Consider the following 20,272-nt stretch of genomic DNA (forward strand, 5'->3'; position numbering starts at 1 on the left):
AGAGATCCCATTTTCATTGGAAATTTTTGGACAAAATTATTTTCTTGTCTTGGTACTTAGTTAGCTCATAGCTCATCTTATCATCCTCAATCTGATGGGCAAACTGAGATAGTAAACAAATGTTTGGAAGGATATCTTCGTTTCTTTGTATCTGATAAACAGACACAATGGGTCAAATGGTTGCCTCTGGCTGAATGATGGTATAACACTTCCTTCCATACAACAAAAAAAATGACCCCATTTATGGCACTTTATGGGTATCAACCACCATCCATCACATCATATTTAAAAGAAAATTCTAAGGTTCAGGCAGTGGAACATCACATCGAACATCAACAACAAGTCCTCCAACTCTTAAAGGATAACCTCGTGTTGGCACATAATAGAATGAAACAACAGGCAGATCAACATCGCAGTGAAAGAAGTTTTGATGTAGGTGATTGGGTATTCCTATGGCTACAACCATATAAGAAAATGTCCCTCAAGCAAGCTAAGAAGGATAATAAATTATCACCAAAGTATTATGGTCCATACAAGGTGTTGCAAAAGATTGGTACTATGGCATACAAATTGGAGCTTCCTGTAGCTTCTCGATTGCACCCAGTTTTCCATGTTACATGTTTAAAGAAGTTTACAGGTGACAAGCTCCTAGTTCAAAGAATATTGCCAGAACTTGACGAGGAAGGAAAAATTATATTGGAACCAGAAGCAGTCACAGAAACAAGAACTCGATAGCTATGAAATCGATCAATTTCGGAGTATCTTATCAAGTGGAAAAACTTATTCGCTGAAGATTCCAGATGGGAGGATGAGAATTTTATACAGAAGTATCTAGAACTACTCAAAAGTCGAGGACAACACTTTTTTGAAGGAGAGGGGCATGTTGGGTCCCTATAATACTAGTGATTACCCCATTAATATTGTAGTTATACCCATTATTAATATTTTTGTGCCCTATTCCCCCATATTGTTATTGTTGTGCCCCATAGAATCCCTCTATTGTTATTTTTGTGGCTTTATATTATTAATGTTATGTCAGCTGGGTTATATTGTGACTCCTTAGACTCCTATATATAGAAAGGAGGTTTTGTCATTTGAATCATCCAAGAATTTTTCATTTGTGTAATGTAAAGGAGGTTTCCCCCTCGAAGAGGCTGAATTCTAAGGCGTTGATCTATCTTTCCTATCTTTTCTTGAGCTGGTTTCATAACAGAGATAGAATCACAACCTAGGCTTTGATGCAGCAGGCTTTTAACAACAAATATAGGGACTACTGTAGGTCAAAGGATACTAAAGAAGAGATTTTCAAGATGACCATGGGCCAGGATGAATCCTTAGAAGACTACGAAGAAGATTCCAGCTGAGTTACAAAAGGGCTAGGTTCACACTTGACCCTGAGTCACTAAAGCTGGTCCTGCTTAGAGGAGTGAGGGAAGATCTTCTAGATACCTTACATCTATTAGCAGGAGGAAATATCTACCAATTACCCTATGAGGATATCAAGTTTTTCTTTAGAAACCATTCTAGGGCAGTCAGGAAGAAGGCTAGGAGTAGTGAATGTATGGCCAGTACATTATCCTCCAACTCATCCATCAAGGGTGAAATTGGAAATATGCTGGAAGATTTCAAAAGTGAGATGCTGCAAACCCTTGCCTTGCAATTGGACATGATGAATATCAAAAGGAAGCAAGAGGAAGCAGAGAGAGCCTTGGCCAACTTTTGTCCTAGATGCACCAGGAGGCATCCTAGGAATGAATGTCCATTGAACTGCATTGAGATTTTCTCGGTTTGTGAAGAAAACCACTCCATAGAAAAGTGCCCTTAACAATGTAAACTTTGAAACGGGAACTATAAACTCAAAACGGGAACTCTGGCCCAAAAACCCCAAAAAAAACCACAAAAACAGTGCTCAAAACGAAAAGTGTGTATACTGGAACGATGTTTTTTTTTTTAGGTGTCAATTTTGCGGTTGTTTTAAAAATGGCAGTGACTACGAAATTTTCTACGAAATTTTCCTGCAAAATATAGCTTCAGAACGAAAGTGTTGATACTGGAATAATGATTTTTTTTTTAGGGTCAATTTTCATACTTTTTAAACAATGCTAATAAAACCAATTTTTTATGTCTCAAACAAAGTTAAATTTTAAGGAAAAACACATTAATGTTTCTGGTAGAATATCATTTTTCTTTCCGGCCGGGCAGGCCCCCCCCACCCGGGCCGCCCCCTCCACCCCCCGGCCCCCCGCCCGGGCCGCCCCGCCCAACCCCCCTACCCCTCCCCCTCCCTGGCCCCTCCCCCTCCCGGGCCGCCCCACCCCTCCCGCCCCTCCCCCTCCCGCGCCCCCTCCCCGGCCCCGCTGCCCACCCCGCCCACCCATCCCCCTCCCCCGCCCCCTCCCCAGCCTCGCCGCCCACCCCGTCTGCCCCCTCCGCCCGCATAGGGCCACCCCCGGGCCGCCCCGCCCCGCCCGAGGGGCGGAGCGTTGATTCCAGGAATCGACGCTCCGCCCCTCGGGCGGGGCGGGGCGACCCGGGGGTGGCGCTGCGCGGCGCGCCGCCTGCGCAGCGCCACCCCCGGGCCGCCCCGCCCCGCCCGAGGGGCGGAGCGTTGATTCCCGGAATCGACGCTCCGCCCCTCGGGCGGGGTGGGGCGGCCCGGGGGTGGCGCTGCGCAGGCAGCGCCACCCCCGAGTCGCCCGATTCCCGGAATCGACGCTCCGCCCCTCGGGCGGGGCGGGGCGGCCCTGTGCGGGCGGAGGGGGCAGACGGGGTGGGCGGCGGGGCTAGGGAGGGGGATGGGTGGGCGGGGTGGGCAGCGGGGCGGGGAGGGGGCGCGGGAGGGGGAGGGGCAGGAGGGGTGGGGCGGCCCGGGAGGGGGAGGGGCGGGAGGGGTGGGGCGGCCCGGGTGGGGGAGGGGGGTGGGGCGGCCTAGGCGGGGGGGGGGGGGGCGCCGGGGGGGGGAGGGGGCGGCCCGGGCGGTGGTGGTCGGGCGGGGGAGGGAGGGGGAGGGGGAGGGGGGTGGGGCGGCCCGGGTGGGGGGGGGGGGGTTAGTGGGTGGCCTGGGCGGGGGTGGCCAGGTGGGGGAGGGAGGGGGAGGGAGAGGAGGGTGGGGCGGCCCGGGCGGGGGGGGGCCGGGGGTGGGGAGGGGGCGGCCCGGGCGGGGGAGGGAGGGGGAGGGGGTGGGGTGGCTCGGGTGGGGGGGGGGGGGGGGCCGGCCGGGGGAGGGAGGGGGAGGGGGAGGGGGCGGCCCGGGCGGGGTTGGCCGGGCGGGGGAGGGAGGGGGAGGGGGAGGGGTAGGGGGGTGGGGCGGCCCGTGCGGGGGGGGGGGGGGGCGTGGAGGGGGAGGGGTAGGGGGGTTGGGCAGGGCGGCCGGGGCGGGGGGGGGGGGGGGGGGGGGGGGGGGGGGGGGGGGGGGTAGGGGGGTTGGGCGGGGCGGTTGGGCGGGGGGCCCGGGGGGGGGGCCGGGGGGTGGAAGGGGCGGCCCGGGTGGTGGCGGGCCTGCCCGACTGGGGGAGGGAGGGGGAGGGAGGTGGGGCGGCCCGAGCGGGGGTGGCCGGGGGGGGGGGGGTGGCTCAGGTACGTTTTGCCACATGGAATTGAATTTCAATATGTTCTTTTTTTTAATTAATATGTCATTGTACTAATTTACTTCATTATTTTTTTGTGCTTGATAATTAGGTACAACACTAGCATGCTGCCTTCAAAAAGGAAGAAATTGCATTGCAATTGAGAAAGATGCATTACAATGCAATTTCATTCAGCAAAGAATTAATGCTCTTCAATTTCTTCCAGATGCAATGCAAGAAATTGGGTTGAAGAAAGGGGACTTTAGTGAATCACGTGTGGCAAAAAAGGCAAACGAACCCCAACCACCATTACATGGAATGTATGGAAAGACATATATTGGGGGATTTGCAGACATGAAAGACCCATTAAAAGAGGAAAATGAGCAAAATGAAACAGAAAATATTGTGGAAGAGGACAATTATGAAACTCTAGAGGACGAAGAGTTTGGATTACGTGACATTCTTGATTAAATTTAAGTTATGCTTGTAACTCAAGATTTGCAATGTTTTGACTTTGACATTTTATGAGAAGAATAAACACTCAATTAGGGTTGTTATACGTTCAATATTGGTAATATGTGATTTTTGCATTGATTTTTATGTTAATCATTATTTAAAAAAAAAAGAAGTAGTTATTATTATCTTTTTGACATGAAATTCATAAAAAAAAACTATTATTTGACCATTTTTAGTTAATATTTTTGTATAAAAATTGTGATTTTGACATGTTAATTCTAGCAAAAAATTATCAAAACGTTTAGTTTTTTTGTTATATTTATGTTAAAAATGGTTATTTTTTATGTCCATTGTTAAAAAATGTTGTTTTTTAGAAACAATTATTTCATGTGGATTGAAAAATTAATTAAGGATGTCTAAATATGTAGATTATCTAAAATTCAAACTATCGACTTTCTAATTTAAAAACGCAAAACAATAAAAACTCCACTAAAAAAAAAAAAATTAAGATAGAGAACAAGAAAATATGAATACAATGACGACTTAAAAAACTATCAAATTTAGAAAATAATTTTTTACATTTCACACACTAGAAAATTTAAAGTCAAAAAATAGGTTTTTTAAAAAAAGGGTGTGATGCAGAATACTCACTTTTTAAAATCAGGATGAAAATCACTACCATTCACTACCATTCTAAAACTTAATGCACATGAAAAAAATTAAAGTTCCAAAAACCATGTTCTTAAAAAAACATGTGTATTCTGCATCAACACTTTTTTGAAAATCGGGTCATTTTTTTGCCACCTCTACAAAACGGGTAACAGTATCAGTTCCCGTTTCAAAGTTTACATTTTTCCTTCTTTACCTGGACTCAAATCTATATATCAAGGAGCTGAATGGGTCACTGAGCAACGTTGCTACACCAACCAAAGGAGACCTCCTGGGCCTAGACCATACTAGTAGGGTATGCAAGGGTCATCCCATGCATATTACAACCCCAACCAGACCACAACTATACCTTATTGGGGACTCCCCGCTCATCCTTCCTGGTCTACACCCCCTCCTTGGTCCTATGCATCTTAGCATCATTCCTAGCCAGCCAGCCAGTAATTTCAACCTTACATGCCACAACAACCTCAGTGGAATACCCCACACCAGGGGTGGAGGCGCCAACACAACAATGCCCCAGCTATATTGCCTCCATCACCTACCCAACCACAACTCCTACACTTTGCTCCACCCAAGCAACCCCAAATGTCTGCCCAGCGATATCCAAACCCAGCCAATAGGTAGGCTCAAAAAGTATACAGTGGAGAGACATCGTGCCTAGATTATGCTATAGAAATCTAGGAGATCAACCTAAGATCTGGGAGAATTCTCCCAGATAACCAACCTACCTCTCCACCTAGGGAGGTTGAGGAAGAAAGAGAGGAAAGAAACCTTAAAGTAAATCCACCCTTTCCTGAGAGATTATCCCAACCAATTCAACCTACCTGAGAAGAAACTGAACTTCTGGGAGAATTGAAAAATCTATGTGTGAGGATCCCCCTTCTCCAGGCAATAAAAGATGTTCCCATTTACAATAAATTGATTAAGGAGAAGTTCTTAAAGCATCCAAGAAGAAGTAAAATGGATGCCCCTACCATTAATGTCATTGGGGTAGGTATCTGAATTAATGGTGGGGCAGGTAATATCTCCAAAATATTTGGACCCTGGAAGCCCTATAGTAGATGTGCACATCAATGGCACCATTGTCCCACACACTCTGATTGATCTTGGGGCTACCATTAATGTGATGACCAAGGACACCATTCTCAAGCTCAACCTCCAAGGGTCATTGAGGAAGACCACAACAGTTCTACAACTTGCAGACTGTTCCACAATCATCCCTGAGGGAATTGTGGAGGATGTGATGGTCTCCATTGACTCCTGGAAATACCCTGCAGATTTTCTAGTTCTCCAACCTAAGGATAAGCTTACTGGTTACCCTCTCATCCTTGGGAGGCCATGGTTAGCCACAACTGATGCTTACATTAGCTGCAGAGCTGGGAATATGATCATCAAGAGTGGGCATATGTCCAAACAGTTAGTCCTATACCCTCCTGCTCAACATTCTCTAGAACATGATTTACCTTTATGGTTGGAGGAGTAGGAAGAAGATGAGGTTTATTCCACCCAACTTTATACTTTGGAAGCAACCATATGAGGAGGACAAAAAGATGATGATGACTTAATTGAACACCTGCTCCAAAGTCCAACTCCTAGTTTGTTACCATTAGAAGAAGATGTAAAGGAAACCCAAAACAATCATCCAATTAACTTATTCTTGGCCAATTCCACCCAATCCATGTCAAAACCGTATAATTTGCCCCAGAGAAAACTTTGAAAATTAATCCATCTCTTTCTGCTCTTGAAGAGGAAAAGCTATGCAACATGTTGAGAGAAGACCTAGAAGCCTTCGCTTGGAGTTACAAGGAAATGAAGGGAGTACACCCCTTAGTGTGTACTCACCACATATACATCAAAGAAGGTTGCAAGCCAGATCGGCAACCACAAAGGTGGATGAATCTAGCTCTTAAAGATATAGTCAAAGAAGAACTGCAAAAACTACTAGATGCAGGATTCATTAACCCTATCTTCAACAATGAGTGGGTCTCTCCTTTAGTGTTAGTTCCCAAGAAAAATGGTAAGTGTAAGATTTGTGTAGATTACAGGGAGTTGAACAAAGCCACAAAGAAGGATCATTTTCCCCTACCCTTCATTGACCAAGTGTTAGATGGATTGGTAGGGAAGAATTTTTTCTCTTTTCTAGATGGATTCAATGGGTACAACCAAATCAAAATCTTCCCAGAAAACCAGCATAAGACCACATTCACATGTCCTTGGGGTACTTTTTCCTATAGGGTCCTTTTGTTTGGCCTATGCAATGCTCTTGCCACTTTCCAGAGAGTACTCTTTATTGTTTTTGTTGAATTAGAACATGATGTAGTGGAAATATATATGGATGATTTTACACCTTATGGCTGTGACTTTTAAGAAGCCCTGACTAACATAGGAAAAGTATTGCACAAAAGCATTGAAATGAACATGTCTCTTAGTCCATAAAAATGTGAATTCTTAATGACTAAAGGGACCGTGCTAGGTCATTCAATATCTCAGCAAGGACTGTACGTGGACCCAAATAAAATAGCAATCATCCAAAGGGTCCCACCTTGTCAAAAGCAGAGGGATGTCAGGAGTTTCTTGGGGTTAGTTGGATACTACCAAAGGTTCATAAAGGACTTTAGCAAGTTGGCCTCTCCTTTATTTGGGTTGTTGACCAAAGATTATGAGTTTATATGGTCAAAAAGCTGTGAAGATTCCTTAGACATTTTAAAGGGTAAGTTAACCACTGCACCAATTCTTCGAGGCCCAAACTGGGCCCTCCCTTTTCATATTCATGTTGATGCCTCACACAAAGCCATAGGAGCAACCTTAGCTCAAGTAGAGGAGAAATTTCCCTATGCCATATATTTTGTCAGTAAGAACCTGTCAAAGGCTGAGCTAAATTATACTGTGACAGAAAGGAACTCCTAGATATTACATTACAGGCTATCAAACATTTGTGCATACTGATGATGCTGCAATCTGACAAATATTTAATGAACAAACGAGATGTGAATGCAAGAATTATAAGATGGTTTCTTTTATTACAACAATTTGATCTAACTATTGTTGATAAGCCTGGTAAGGAAAACGTTGTTGCAGACTTTCTATCTAGGATGAATCTTCCTGTAGGTGAAGAAGGAGTGGTGGATGACCAGTTACCAGATGAGCATTTGTTTCAGTTCTCTCCCCATGGTTTGCTAATATAGCAAATGATTTGGTATCAGTATAGTTCCCACCAAACTTTCCCTCCAAAGAAAAGAGCAAGATAGTCAGGAAAAGCACCCCCTTCACCTGGATTGGGGGAAATCTTTTCAAACTTGGCCCATATCAAATCTTGAGAAGGTAAGGGAAGAGGAAGTCTTTGACATCCTTTTGACTTGTCACGCTGGGCCTTGTGGAGGTCACTTTGCAGCAAAGTGGACAGCAATCAAAGTGTTACAAGCAAGCTATTATTGGCCCACTCTTCATCAGGATGTGAAAAAGTACATTAATCAGTGTGATTGGTGCTAGAGGATGGGAAAACCTACTCCAAAAGATGAAATTCCCCTACAACCTCAAGTGACTTTCGAGCCAATTGACAAGTGGGGCATGGACTTCATTGGTCCTATCAACCCTCCTTCAAAGCAAAACAATACATTATTGTGTGCACTAATTATTTGACTAAGTGGGCTGAAACCAAGGCGATTAAGAAAACAATAGAAGAGAAGGTGGCTGAGTTCCTAAGGGAGAATGTATTCTACAAATTTGGGTACCCTAGAGAGCTAGTCACAGGCCAAGGTGACCAGTTTACCTCCAACATGATTGAAGAACTACTCAGCCATCACAAAATCAATCATAGGACCTCCACTCCTTATCATCCACAAGCTAATGGGTAAGTGGCGGTGACCAATAGGGCACTGGAGAGCATATTAACCAAGGTAGTGAGCAACAATAGGAAGGATTGGGCAGAAAGACTAGTTGAGGCCACCTGGGCCTATAATACAACATGGAAGCCCACCACTGGATTTACACCCTATGAGCTGGTCTATGGGAAAAAGGCTTTGCTATCCATTGAGTTTGAATATGACACATTGAGGATGGAAACCCAAATAGATTTGGATCTCAGTCATGCACAGAAAGAAAGATTGTTCCATTTGAATGACTTGGATGAATTCAGAATGTATGCCCTCCTACATAAAAAGATAGTTCAGTTTAGAGGAAGATCTAGCATGATAGACATATTAAAGAGAAGCAATTTCAAGAGGGAATTTGAGCATTGTTATATGATTCTAGGTATAAATAATTCAAGGGTAAGCTAAGGATAAGATGGCTTAGACCTTATGTGGGGAAAGATGCCATGATAATGGTTCAGTTGAAATCAGAACTATAGATGAAGAAGCCATTCCATTGCTTGTTATTCGACACCGATTGAAAATGTACAAGAGGCCTTTATCAAAACAAGAGTTCATTGACAATATCAATAAGAGAGTGATGATGGTGGAGAAAGTTCCAGCTCCTCCCTCATCAGGTCACTGAAAAAAGGAAAAAAGAAAAAAAGAATAAGGATTTAGGTGAAAACCTCCATGAGGCGCCTGAGTCCCATCTTTGGGTTGAAAACCTCGTGAGGCATCCCAATGATGAAAAAAATGAAAAAAGAATAAGAAGATCCCTGGGTGAAAACCTTCCTTGAGGCGCCTAGGGAAAACATCTAGGGTGAAAACCTCTCTGAGGCAGCCTAGGTGTTTTTAAAAAAAAAAGAAAAAAAGAGAAAAGAGAAAAAAGACATAATTGTTATTTGTAGGTAGGTGAGAAAGAAAATCAAGGAGAAAAGAGAAGATCCAAAGGGAACCCTACCTCACATATATTCATCTCCTCCACTCCTTGCCATGCATCCCTCCATCAATTCCATTGTTCTTTTCACTTCATTACTTGAATCAATCTAAGCAAAGATTGTGTTTTCTACAGGATCCCCTGTATTCCTACAGGATCCCCTAAAAACCTACAAGAAGCAATCCGAGGGTGAATGGTAGGTTGGTTAGGTCTTGTAGCATCCTATCCCACAGAATATCAATCATCAGCTACAACTCTTCACTAGGATGATCTAGGAGTTCTAGATAGAAGAGAGTAGACAACAGACGGAAGAGAAGGAAGAAGAATGACCATGCAAATAAACAATGCAATACCTCTGATCTTCGACAACTGTAGCATGGCATCGAGACCACAGGTAAGTATCCCTCTCACTCACTCATATGCATAATTTGATCAAAATTTGTAAAGGTTATGAGGTAGTTGGTTTATAAATGAAAAGGTGGCTAGTTAACATGGCCACCTTCGTTTGGCCATCACATACAAAACTGGGTGTCCTCTCACACGTGGCTGCAGTCAACTCAAAGACAAAGGAGGAGTAGGAAAAGAAGTGGTTAACTACAGATCTATGAGGTGGGAGATGATTACGAGGAGTGGGAAACAAAACATTGTTTACATGCATTCCTGCATTCAACCTCCTCGAAACTCCCTCACTCAATTCGCTCTTATAATGTTGGCCATCCATCGGAAGAAATGATCCTTTGTTCTGCAAGAGAATTTCTACAAGAGCATGCATAGGAATTCCTACATAAACAGTCTACAAGAGTAGTCTACAGGATACATAGAGGCAGTCTATAGGATAGGGAGAGAGTGGTTCAAGAGGAAATATCATGAGAATTGTCCACTGCCACCATCCTAAAGAGGTAGGATCTAAAAATCCATACCCATTTATAAGAAAATGAACTAGAAATGCTCTAAAAGCTAGTGGATTTAACAATTGTGGGAGGTGAATTACATACATAGGAAACTCTGTTTTCTCCTGAATTTAGAATTCTTGTGTCAAGCCTCTTATTTCCTCCTCAAGCCTCACAAGCAAGATGACAAGAGGCTTTAATAGGAGAGAACCCACAAACATTGTGAGGATACAACAACACCCCCAAGTGCTTGAAATCATTATAAGACACCAATGGATGGGAATTTTCGAAAACTTCACAGGGTATGATGATGAGGTGGCTTAAGAATTTGTTCATTCCATCACTCCACATAGTAGAATCCATGCCACTATTATAGTTAGAGGGCTCACTATAGATCTCACCCCAGAGCTCATCAGTAGGGTCACCGCACTTCCCCTAGGAATTCCATGGAGAAAAGAAGACAACGCAGAAAGTCGGGTGGCAAAAGGAAATTATTTTTAGAAGGTGAAGAACCCATAGAGGATAAAAATGGAGTAAGGAGAGACAATATGCCATACCAATGGAGTGAGGTAGGTTACCAACTCATCAAATATATCTCATCTGAGGGTAGATACAATGTTGTTTATGGCTACCATTTTAGGATGCTTGAAGAATTAAGATTTGGGCTAGAAACACTAGTTCACCAAAGACTCAGCATACCCTATTTTTTAATGCAATCACTCATAGACTCTAACAACAAAGTAAAGGAAGGGAATTCCCAACAATTGGATCACCATGGGTTGATCAGGATCCTCATTGAGGATGCCCTCCAAAACCTTAGGATCCCTATAAAATGGTTAGTCTTAAGAGACTTAACAGCAGAGGATGACATCAACACCCTCACCTATGATGTTAGTCCTTCTATCAGTGAGGAGGAGGCAAAAAAAGAAGAATAAAATACAAAGCTAGATGGGGATGAGGTGGATAAAAAAGAAACTAATACAGAGGAACATGATGAAGCAGAAGAAGAAGAAAGAGAAGAGAAGGAGGAGGGTGTTGAAATAGAGGAGGAAACAAAGGAAGAAACTGATGGAAATGAGAAAGAACAAAAAGAGGAATAAGATAAGAAAAACAGAGGGGAAGAAGGCATTGAAACAAAAAGGGAAGAACACGAGGAGGAGTCACCTAGGGTGTCTCCAGGTGCCCCTGAGAGGGAGGAAGCAACTACCTTCACTATTCTCAGCACCCCAGTCAAGAAAATGTTGGAAATAATACTGAGAGGGGGGGTGAATCAATATTATCAAATCAATTAATTTCCTTTTCACAATCAGATTTGTATACGCTACTTCGGCTATGTGAAACTGCGTATATATGCTACTATGTCTAAAGAAACCAATGTATATAAGAAAACTTAAGATTCATTAATTGTTTGATCTTTAATCAGTGCATTAGTACTTCATTAATCATAAGAACAGTAAGCAGGAGCAGTAAAACAGAACATATCATCACACACATGGACGCAAAGTTATAAGGTGGAAACCCAATGTGGGTGAAAACCACCTGCTGCAATTTGTTTCTATCTTCTTTTAAATTAGAAACTTCCTTTTACAATGATTATGTACTGGTGCAGTCTTATACCAGTACGTAGGCTGCTACCTACAGAAGGCTATAACCTTCTCTCGTTCTCTAGCTTCTCCTGGAAGGGAGCTACAACCCCCTTAGCTCTTGTACTAGCTGAGGTACTAGTACGTAGGTGCTAACCTACAGAAGGCTACAACCTTCTCTTTTCTTCAAGGGACCACGTTTCATAAATTTTTAGACTGGATCCATGAATATCAATCAAACATCAAGTATATCTACATTAACCAAACTCCTTTGTACAAACAGATACTGAATCAACCAATAACTTCTCAGAGTGCTGTAATAAAAAAGTAGTACCAGTAACCAAACACCAATTTTGAACCCAGAACACTGCAGCAATAAACAACAGTAGCTAAAACATATTTCATGAGATGTACGCTACTTAAATATGTGGAACCTGCATGCATACGCTTCAGTATTAAGGCCAACCAGTGTATATGCTGTTTTGAGTTAGTGAACTAGCGTGTATATGCGCCTCTGTTGCGTTGAACCTACGTACAGATCTATAAAAGATAATTTACCCTTTTCACTTATTCAGACATCAGTTATACCGAGATTATCATATTTATAGATCATGTCATACGCCAAATATAACAGATCAAAAATTACACAAAGATACTTCTCTTCAAGCCGCCTTAAGATCTTGACCCATCAATAGAACTTATCCTTCTCCTTGCGCTCAGGTTCCTCCTTGATTGAAATCTAGTTATGCACCATAACCCAATGACAATATTCTAGATCTTGCTCTTCATAAGATATTCAATACTTCTATTCATCCCTTGCCAAAGGATCTCCTTCCCTTTTGATAGTCTTAGGCCTTACTCAAACCATGGTCCAAAACCATAGAGATCCAAAACTAGGGACTCAATACCTGGGTTCAACACTTTGGATGCAATACCAAGGACCAAAACCATAGGTTCAAATATGTCAGACTAAATACCATGGACCAACCATAAGTTTTCCCACATGTACGCGTTTTTCTTTGCATGAAAGTAAGTGCATACGTAAACGCGCTTTTTGATCTGTACACCTGCGTGTATACGTGATTTTGTTAAGAGGAACCTACATATACCTCATTTTCTTTCATTCTGAGAGCCTGAACTATGACCTGTCCTTTGAGTGAGTTGCCATCAAGGACAACACCTGTGCCATAGTGCCAAACCTGTGTCGTAATGCCAACAAAAAAAAGGGAAAAGAAGGAGGCGAATGCCTCTATATTTCAGAACAAGAAAGAGCACAAGAATCAAACAAGAGAAGCTCAAGGAAATGGGCAAAGAGCTAAGTGGCTTAAGAGACAGAGAAGAAATAATGAGAGATCAACTCGAGAGAGAAAATGCATGGCTGAGAGGACAACTTCAGAAAAAGGAAAAACAACTAGAATGTATGGCCAGCCTCTCCTTGGAGGCCATCCAGTGTAGGATTCCAGCTAAATCATATGCTCTTTACCCTAGAGAACAATGGCTGCAATTTCAGATTAAAACACTAGCACAAAGTCAAGCAATTTATTGATATTTGTGATCAAAGTACACTAGAGGATAGGGCCAAAATGGCTGAGTTTTACTTGCACAAAATGGCCCTCACATACATGAATTTTTGGGATCATAATTCCGAGCTAGGAGATCTACAATTAATGGCTTTGGAATCATGAATGAACCATGAGGAGTCAAGGGCTGTAGAGATGAAAAGAATATTGGCCAGAGAGAAAAATGAACATCTTTTTATCAGAGCTGAACAATCAAATACCATGGCCCTAATCAACAACCATAATCTAATTGCAAATGATCCTCAGTTGTCACCTAGATATATTGCTACCCAAGAGCAAGCAATTTCACATTTTGAGGATAAGTTTGGGCTATTACGAGATGATATTATACATGCCTGCTCAAGGAGATGGAACACACTGCCACATAGCTTGAAGATCAGAGAATATCACTGCCCTCAAAGGTTGAGAGAGGCACTCAACAGGACACCTATGTATAAGAAATCAATGCAAAGGTTGAAGGTCAATTGGATAGGCCTAAAACTCAGTCCACCTATTATGAAACCAGCTCAAGAAAAGATAGAAAAGATAGATCAACGCCTTAGAATTCAGCCTCTTCGAGGGGGCAACCTCCTTTACATTACATAAATGAACAATTCTTGGATGATTCAAATGACAAAACCTCCTTTCTATATATAGGAGTCTAAGGAGTCACAATATAATCCAGCCGACCTAACAATAATAATATAAAGCCACAAAAATAACAATAGAGGGATTCTATGGGGCACAGTAATAACAATATGGGGGTAATAGGGGCACAACAATATTAATAAGGGGTATAACTACAATAGTAATGGGGTAATCACTAGTATTATAGGGACCCAACATGCCCCTCTCCTTCAAAAAAGTGTTGTCCTCAACGCTTGAGTAGTTCTGGATACTTCTGCATAAAATTCTCATCCTCCCATGTGGAATCTTCAGCGGATAAGTTCTTCCACTTGATAAGATACTCTGAAATTGATCGATTTCGTAGCTGTCGAGTTCTTGTTTCTGTGACTGCTTCCGTTCCAATATAATTTTTCCTTCCTCGTCAAGTTCTGGCAATATTGTTTGAACTGGGAGCTTGTCGCCTATAACCTTCTTTAAACATGAAACATGGAAAACTGGGTGCAATCGAGAAGCTGCAGGAAGCTCCAATTTGTATGCCATAGTACCAATCTTTTGCAACACCTTGTACGGACCATAATACTTTGGTGATAATTTATTATCCTTCTTAGCTTGCTTGAGGGACATTTGCTTATATGGTTGTAGCCGTAGGAATACCCAATCACCTACATCAAAACTTCTTTCACTGCGATGTTGATCTGCCTGTTGTTTCATTCTATTTTGTGCCAACACGAGGTTATCCTTTAAGAGTTGGAGGACTTGTTGTTGATGTTCGATGTGATGTTCCACTGCCTGAACCTTAGAATTTTCTCTTAAATATGATGTGATGGATGGTGGTTGATACCCATAAAGTGCCATAAATGGGGTCATTTTTGTTGCTGTATGGAAGGAAGTGTTATACCACCATTCAGCCAGAGGCAACCATTTGACCCATTGTGTCTGTTTATCAGATACAAAGCAACGAAGATATCCTTCCAAACATTTGTTTACTATCTCAGTTTGCCCATCAGATTGAGGATGATAAGATGAGCTATGAGCTAACTGAGTACCAAGACAAGAAAATAATTCTGTCCAAAAATTTCCAGTGAAAATGGGATCTCTGTCACTTACAATAATCTTTGGGTTTCCATGTAGCTTTTGAATTGTTTCCATAAATGCAGTAGAAACTGTACTGGCTTTAAATGGATGTGATAATGCACAAAAGTGTGCATACTTGGTAAGTCTGTCAACTACCACCATGATGACACTCTTTCCCTCAGACTTGGGTAAACCTGTGATAAAATCCATTGAAACCTCCTCCCAACGTTGGCTTGGAATGGATAAAGGTTGTAATAGACCCGGTGTCTTAATTGTTTCAACTTTATTTTGTTGGCAAACCAAACATTCCGCCACAAACTTTTGAATATCTGATTTAAGGCCATCCCAAAAAAATTCCTTCTTAACCCTGTGGTAAGTTTTTAAAAATCCTGAGTGCCCTCCTAAGGGAGAAGTGTGCAATTCCATAAGAATCTTTTGTTTTAGCTGGGAATTCTTACAGAGGTATAAGCGATCTTTGTACCATAACGAATCATTTTTCCAGCTAAATGTATCAAACGTACTGGAATCTTGTTGTAACTTTCGAATAAGTGCCCACACTTCTTCGTCATTCTTCCATTCCTCCCTTGCTTCGTTTATCCAATCTGGTTGGATAATAGAAATGGCACACAACAATGCTTCCACATCCTCATCCTTTCTTGAGAGTGCATCTGCCACCACATTTTGCTTCCCTTTTTTGTAGATGATTTCAAAGTCATAACCCAACATCTTTGTGACCCACTTTTGTTGCTCTTCAGAGGATAATCTTTGTTCTAAAAAGTATTTAAGGCTATCATGATCCGTTTTTACCTTGAAGTGTCTTCCCATTAGGTAGGGTCGCCATTTCTTAAGTGCATGGAGTATTGCCAACATTTCCTTCTCATAAATAGCTTTGCTTAAAAACTTTCCCTTGATTGGACGACTTTCAAAAGCAATGGGTCTTTCATCTTGCATTAGAACAACACCAATTCCATTTCCTGAAGCATCACATTCCACAATAAAGGTTTTTGTGAAGTCCGGTGTAGCTAAGACCGGTGCTTGGCACATTGCCTCTTTAAGATGTTCAAAGGCCTTTGTTGCTTCCGGAGTCCATGAAAATGCATCTTTCTTCAATAATGTTGTTAGAGGTGCTGCTATTCTCCCATAATTCTTAACAAACTTGCGATAATACCCTGTCAACCCAAAAAATCCTCGCAGATGCTTTATGGATGTGGGGATTTTCCATTCCTTAATGGCTTTAATTTTGCTAGGGTCTACCTTAACTCCTTCATGAGATACAATATGACCCAAATATTCCACCTCCTGGACTCCAAAGAAACATTTGGATCTTTTTGCATATAATTGTTTCTCCTCCAATAGTTGTAGCACCCTGTCAACATGTTCAACATGATCCTTCCAAGACTTGCTGTAGATTAGTATATCATCAAAAAATACTAACACAAATTTTCTAAGGAATGGTTTGAAAATTGAATTCATCAAACCTTGAAATGTTGAAGGTGCATTGGTAAGGCCAAAAGGCATGACCAAAAATTCATAATGACCCTCATGAGTTCTAAATGCTGTTTTCGGAATGTCTTCAATCTTCATTCTGATTTGATGATATCCTGAACGAAGATCCAACTTGGTGAAGTAAATTGATCCATGCAATTCATCCAGTAATTCATCAATGACAGGAATGGGGAACTTATCTTTAATAGTGAGCTTGTTGAGCTCCCTATAATCGGACACATGCGCCATGATCCATCCTTCTTGTGCACCAATACTACTGGAGCAGAGAAAGAACTTTGACTCGGTTGAATTATACCAGCCTCTAGCATTTCTGCAACCATACGTTCAATTTCACTTTTTTGGACATAGGGATATCTGTACGGCCTGATGTTTGGAGGAACACTTCCTGGAATCAGATGAATAGCATGATCATGATCACGCATAGGTGGGAGACCTTTGGGAGTCTCAAATACCTTGGAATGATTGTCCAGGACTTTTTGGAGATCTGGAGAAATAGATGATTCCAATGTGGAAACATCTAGCGAACATAATTGTGCAATTACACCTCTTTGCTCCTTTTTTAGAAGCTTTGTCATACCATTAGAGCTGATTATCTTTCCTGGTTTCCCTGCAATACCCCTTAATTCAACTTCCTTTCCTTCTGTAGAAAATTTGATGAAAAGTTCTTGAAAATTAAAAGCTATTGTACCCAAGGATTGTAGCCATTGGACTCCTAGTACAACATCAGCACCTCCCATTGGAATGGAAAGCATTGGGCTAGTCAATACATATTCTCCCATGGATAGCTTGATATTATGGCACTTTCCAGAGCAATTTATTGTTCCTCCATTTGCAATCATCACTTGACACTCTGGTGCTGGATATAGGAAGCAATTCAATTCTTTTGCTACCCTACAATGAATAAAATTGTGGGTGCTTCCTGAATCAATCAACACTATTACCTTTTTCTTCTTGATTTGTCCTTCTATCTTGATGGTTTGAGGAGTGGTAATTCCCGCCAATGCATTACAAGATATGGTCGGATTTATTTGTTCTTCATCTAGGCTTTGTTCCTGGAGTATATCCTCTTCTTTTGACCTTTCTTGCTCCTTTTCTTCTTCCTCTTCACAATCTATGTAGAATAATTTCTTCTCAGCACACTTATGACCTTTAGTGTATTTGCTATCACAACTGTAACAAAGCCCTTTTGCTCTTTTTTCTTCCAATTGTTGTGGTGTCAACCTTATAGGTTGTGGAAGACTAGGGGCAACAACACTTCCGTCTTTATAGTTGTGAGTGGTATGCTTCCTGGTTGCCATAATTTTGCTTTCCATTTTTCTTGCTAACCTGAATGCCTTCTCTAATGAATCAGGTTCCCAAAGGCGAACATCATGTTGGATATTATCCTTTAAAGACCCTATGAACACATCAATCCTATGCTCCTCTGGAATATCTTTTACCCTTATGTTCAATTTTTGGAACTCCTCAATGTGCTCCATTATTGAACCCTTTTGTTTGAGACTTATCAATTGGCTAAAAAAAGTGTTGCTTTTTGTATCCTCATAATGTGCTATCAATTCTTCCGTAAAAATTGCCCAAGTGATAAATTGTTTACGAGAGCAAAGCCATTGATACCATACAAACTGATTTGGTTCCAAATATAAAGTTGCCATACGTACCTTTTGTGTGTTTTGCACATTATTGAGATCGAAGAATTGCTCCATCTGTAATATCCATGTGGCGGGATCCTTGCCATCAAACTTCCTCATATCGATTTTTGGAATATGGTGGGTCTTCGATCCAACATTAGAGTCTATGGAATCATGATTAACATTTCTTTTTTCTCATCATGAGTTTCCTTTACAACCTTTTCACCATTAGTAAGTATTTCTTGTAGAAAATTTGTCAAATCTGTCTTCAAATCTGCCATGTCTGTCTTCAAATCTACCATGTCTCTCTTCAAATCTGTCTTCGAATCATCCATCTTAGCTTCCATGCCCTTTATCTTAGATTCCACGCCATTTATCTTAGATTCCACGCCATTTATCTTAGCTTCTGTTAGCTTTTGTGAGCGTGACATTTGTTGCACTTGTTCTTGTAATTTTGATATATCATGTAGCATTTCTTCCTCTTCTTCATGAGTCATGCTAGAGCTTTCAGGTTCCTTACTAGGTGTTTGCATTTTCTTTCCTCGGGGCATCAGTTACCGATAATAATGCTTTACTATGCCCTTTGAATTCCTTCAAACCAAGCTTACGCAAAAATTTAAAAAAAACTACACACCTTTTTTCACTTTGTAGAAGCCTGATATTGAATCTGATGTATCTCTGTAATTTCAGATCATCCAGTTCTGAAATTGTGACCTGTAGTAGCCTTCTGCGTCCTCTTTCCAATGCCACAAGTCTGACCAAATTGGATTCTCCAAGGAAGAGTTATGCGAAATCTCCCACAGTGACTTGATTATAGACTAGTTCAGTAGAGCGAACTTGTACGACGTGCCACGAGTCACTGTTTCAACCTTTGGATCTAAAAAATGCATACAAGAAACTACAGTCTGTCCTCTTTCTGTACCTTCTTACGAAATTTCAATCCGATCCCCAGAGAGAAAGTTATGACGATTTTCCCCAGGTCACCTGTTTTGAATGTAATTCAGGAGTCTGCAAAAAGACCAACTTCCTCAGATCATATCTCCGCAAATATAGCGCGAAAAGCTCTGAAATTCGGACCCAAGGTTCAGCGAGATTTCTTCTCAAATGGGTTTTTTTTGCGACTTCTGAAACGTCACAGAAAAAAAGTTATAGCGAAAATGCCACGATGACCTGTTTGGAGCAGCGAAACCCTAGAATCCAAAGCTCTGATACCAAATGTTATGAAACCAGCTCAAGAAAAGATAGAAAAGATAGATCAACGCCTTAGAATTCAGCCTCTTCGAGGGGGAAACCTCCTTTACATTACATAAATGAACAATTCTTGGATGATTCAAATGACAAAACCTCCTTTCTATATATAGGAGTCTAAGGAGTCACAATATAATCCAGCCGACCTAACAATAATAATATAAAGCCACAAAAATAACAATAGAGGGATTCTATGGGGCACAGTAATAACAATATGGGGCAATAGGGGCACAAAAATATTAATAAGGGGTATAACTACAATAGTAATGGGGCAATCACTAGTATTATAGTGACCCAATACCACCACTACTCTTGGGGATGCTAGAAGGGATAAAGGATGAAGAGGAAAAGAGGCAGTGGTAATAAATAGAAAGGAAAGCAAGCTTCTATGCACAAGAAGAAGATACCACAACAGAGGCATGGGATGTCAGAGAGGCTACCAGAGGCATGAAAGACATGGACATTGACTAAGTTGCTCAGAGGATGAGCAACACTTTCAGTAGGGGTGATGATGAGCCTCGTCACTGGGTAATTATATAGGCCTTAATTCACCTCCTAGCTTAGTCAAACCAACTATTCTCAAAACTTATTACATACTTTTGATTATATTTTGTTTATGAGATGAGTTAGAGTTAGATATTTTGCTTTGTGGTCTAATGTGCATTTAATGCATGATTA

The sequence above is a fragment of the Pinus tabuliformis genome, chromosome 7, assembly GCF_031772625.1.
Source record: "Pinus tabuliformis cultivar Carrire ecotype Pingquan chromosome 7, CPIR1, whole genome shotgun sequence".
Lineage (NCBI taxonomy): Eukaryota > Viridiplantae > Streptophyta > Pinopsida > Pinales > Pinaceae > Pinus > Pinus tabuliformis.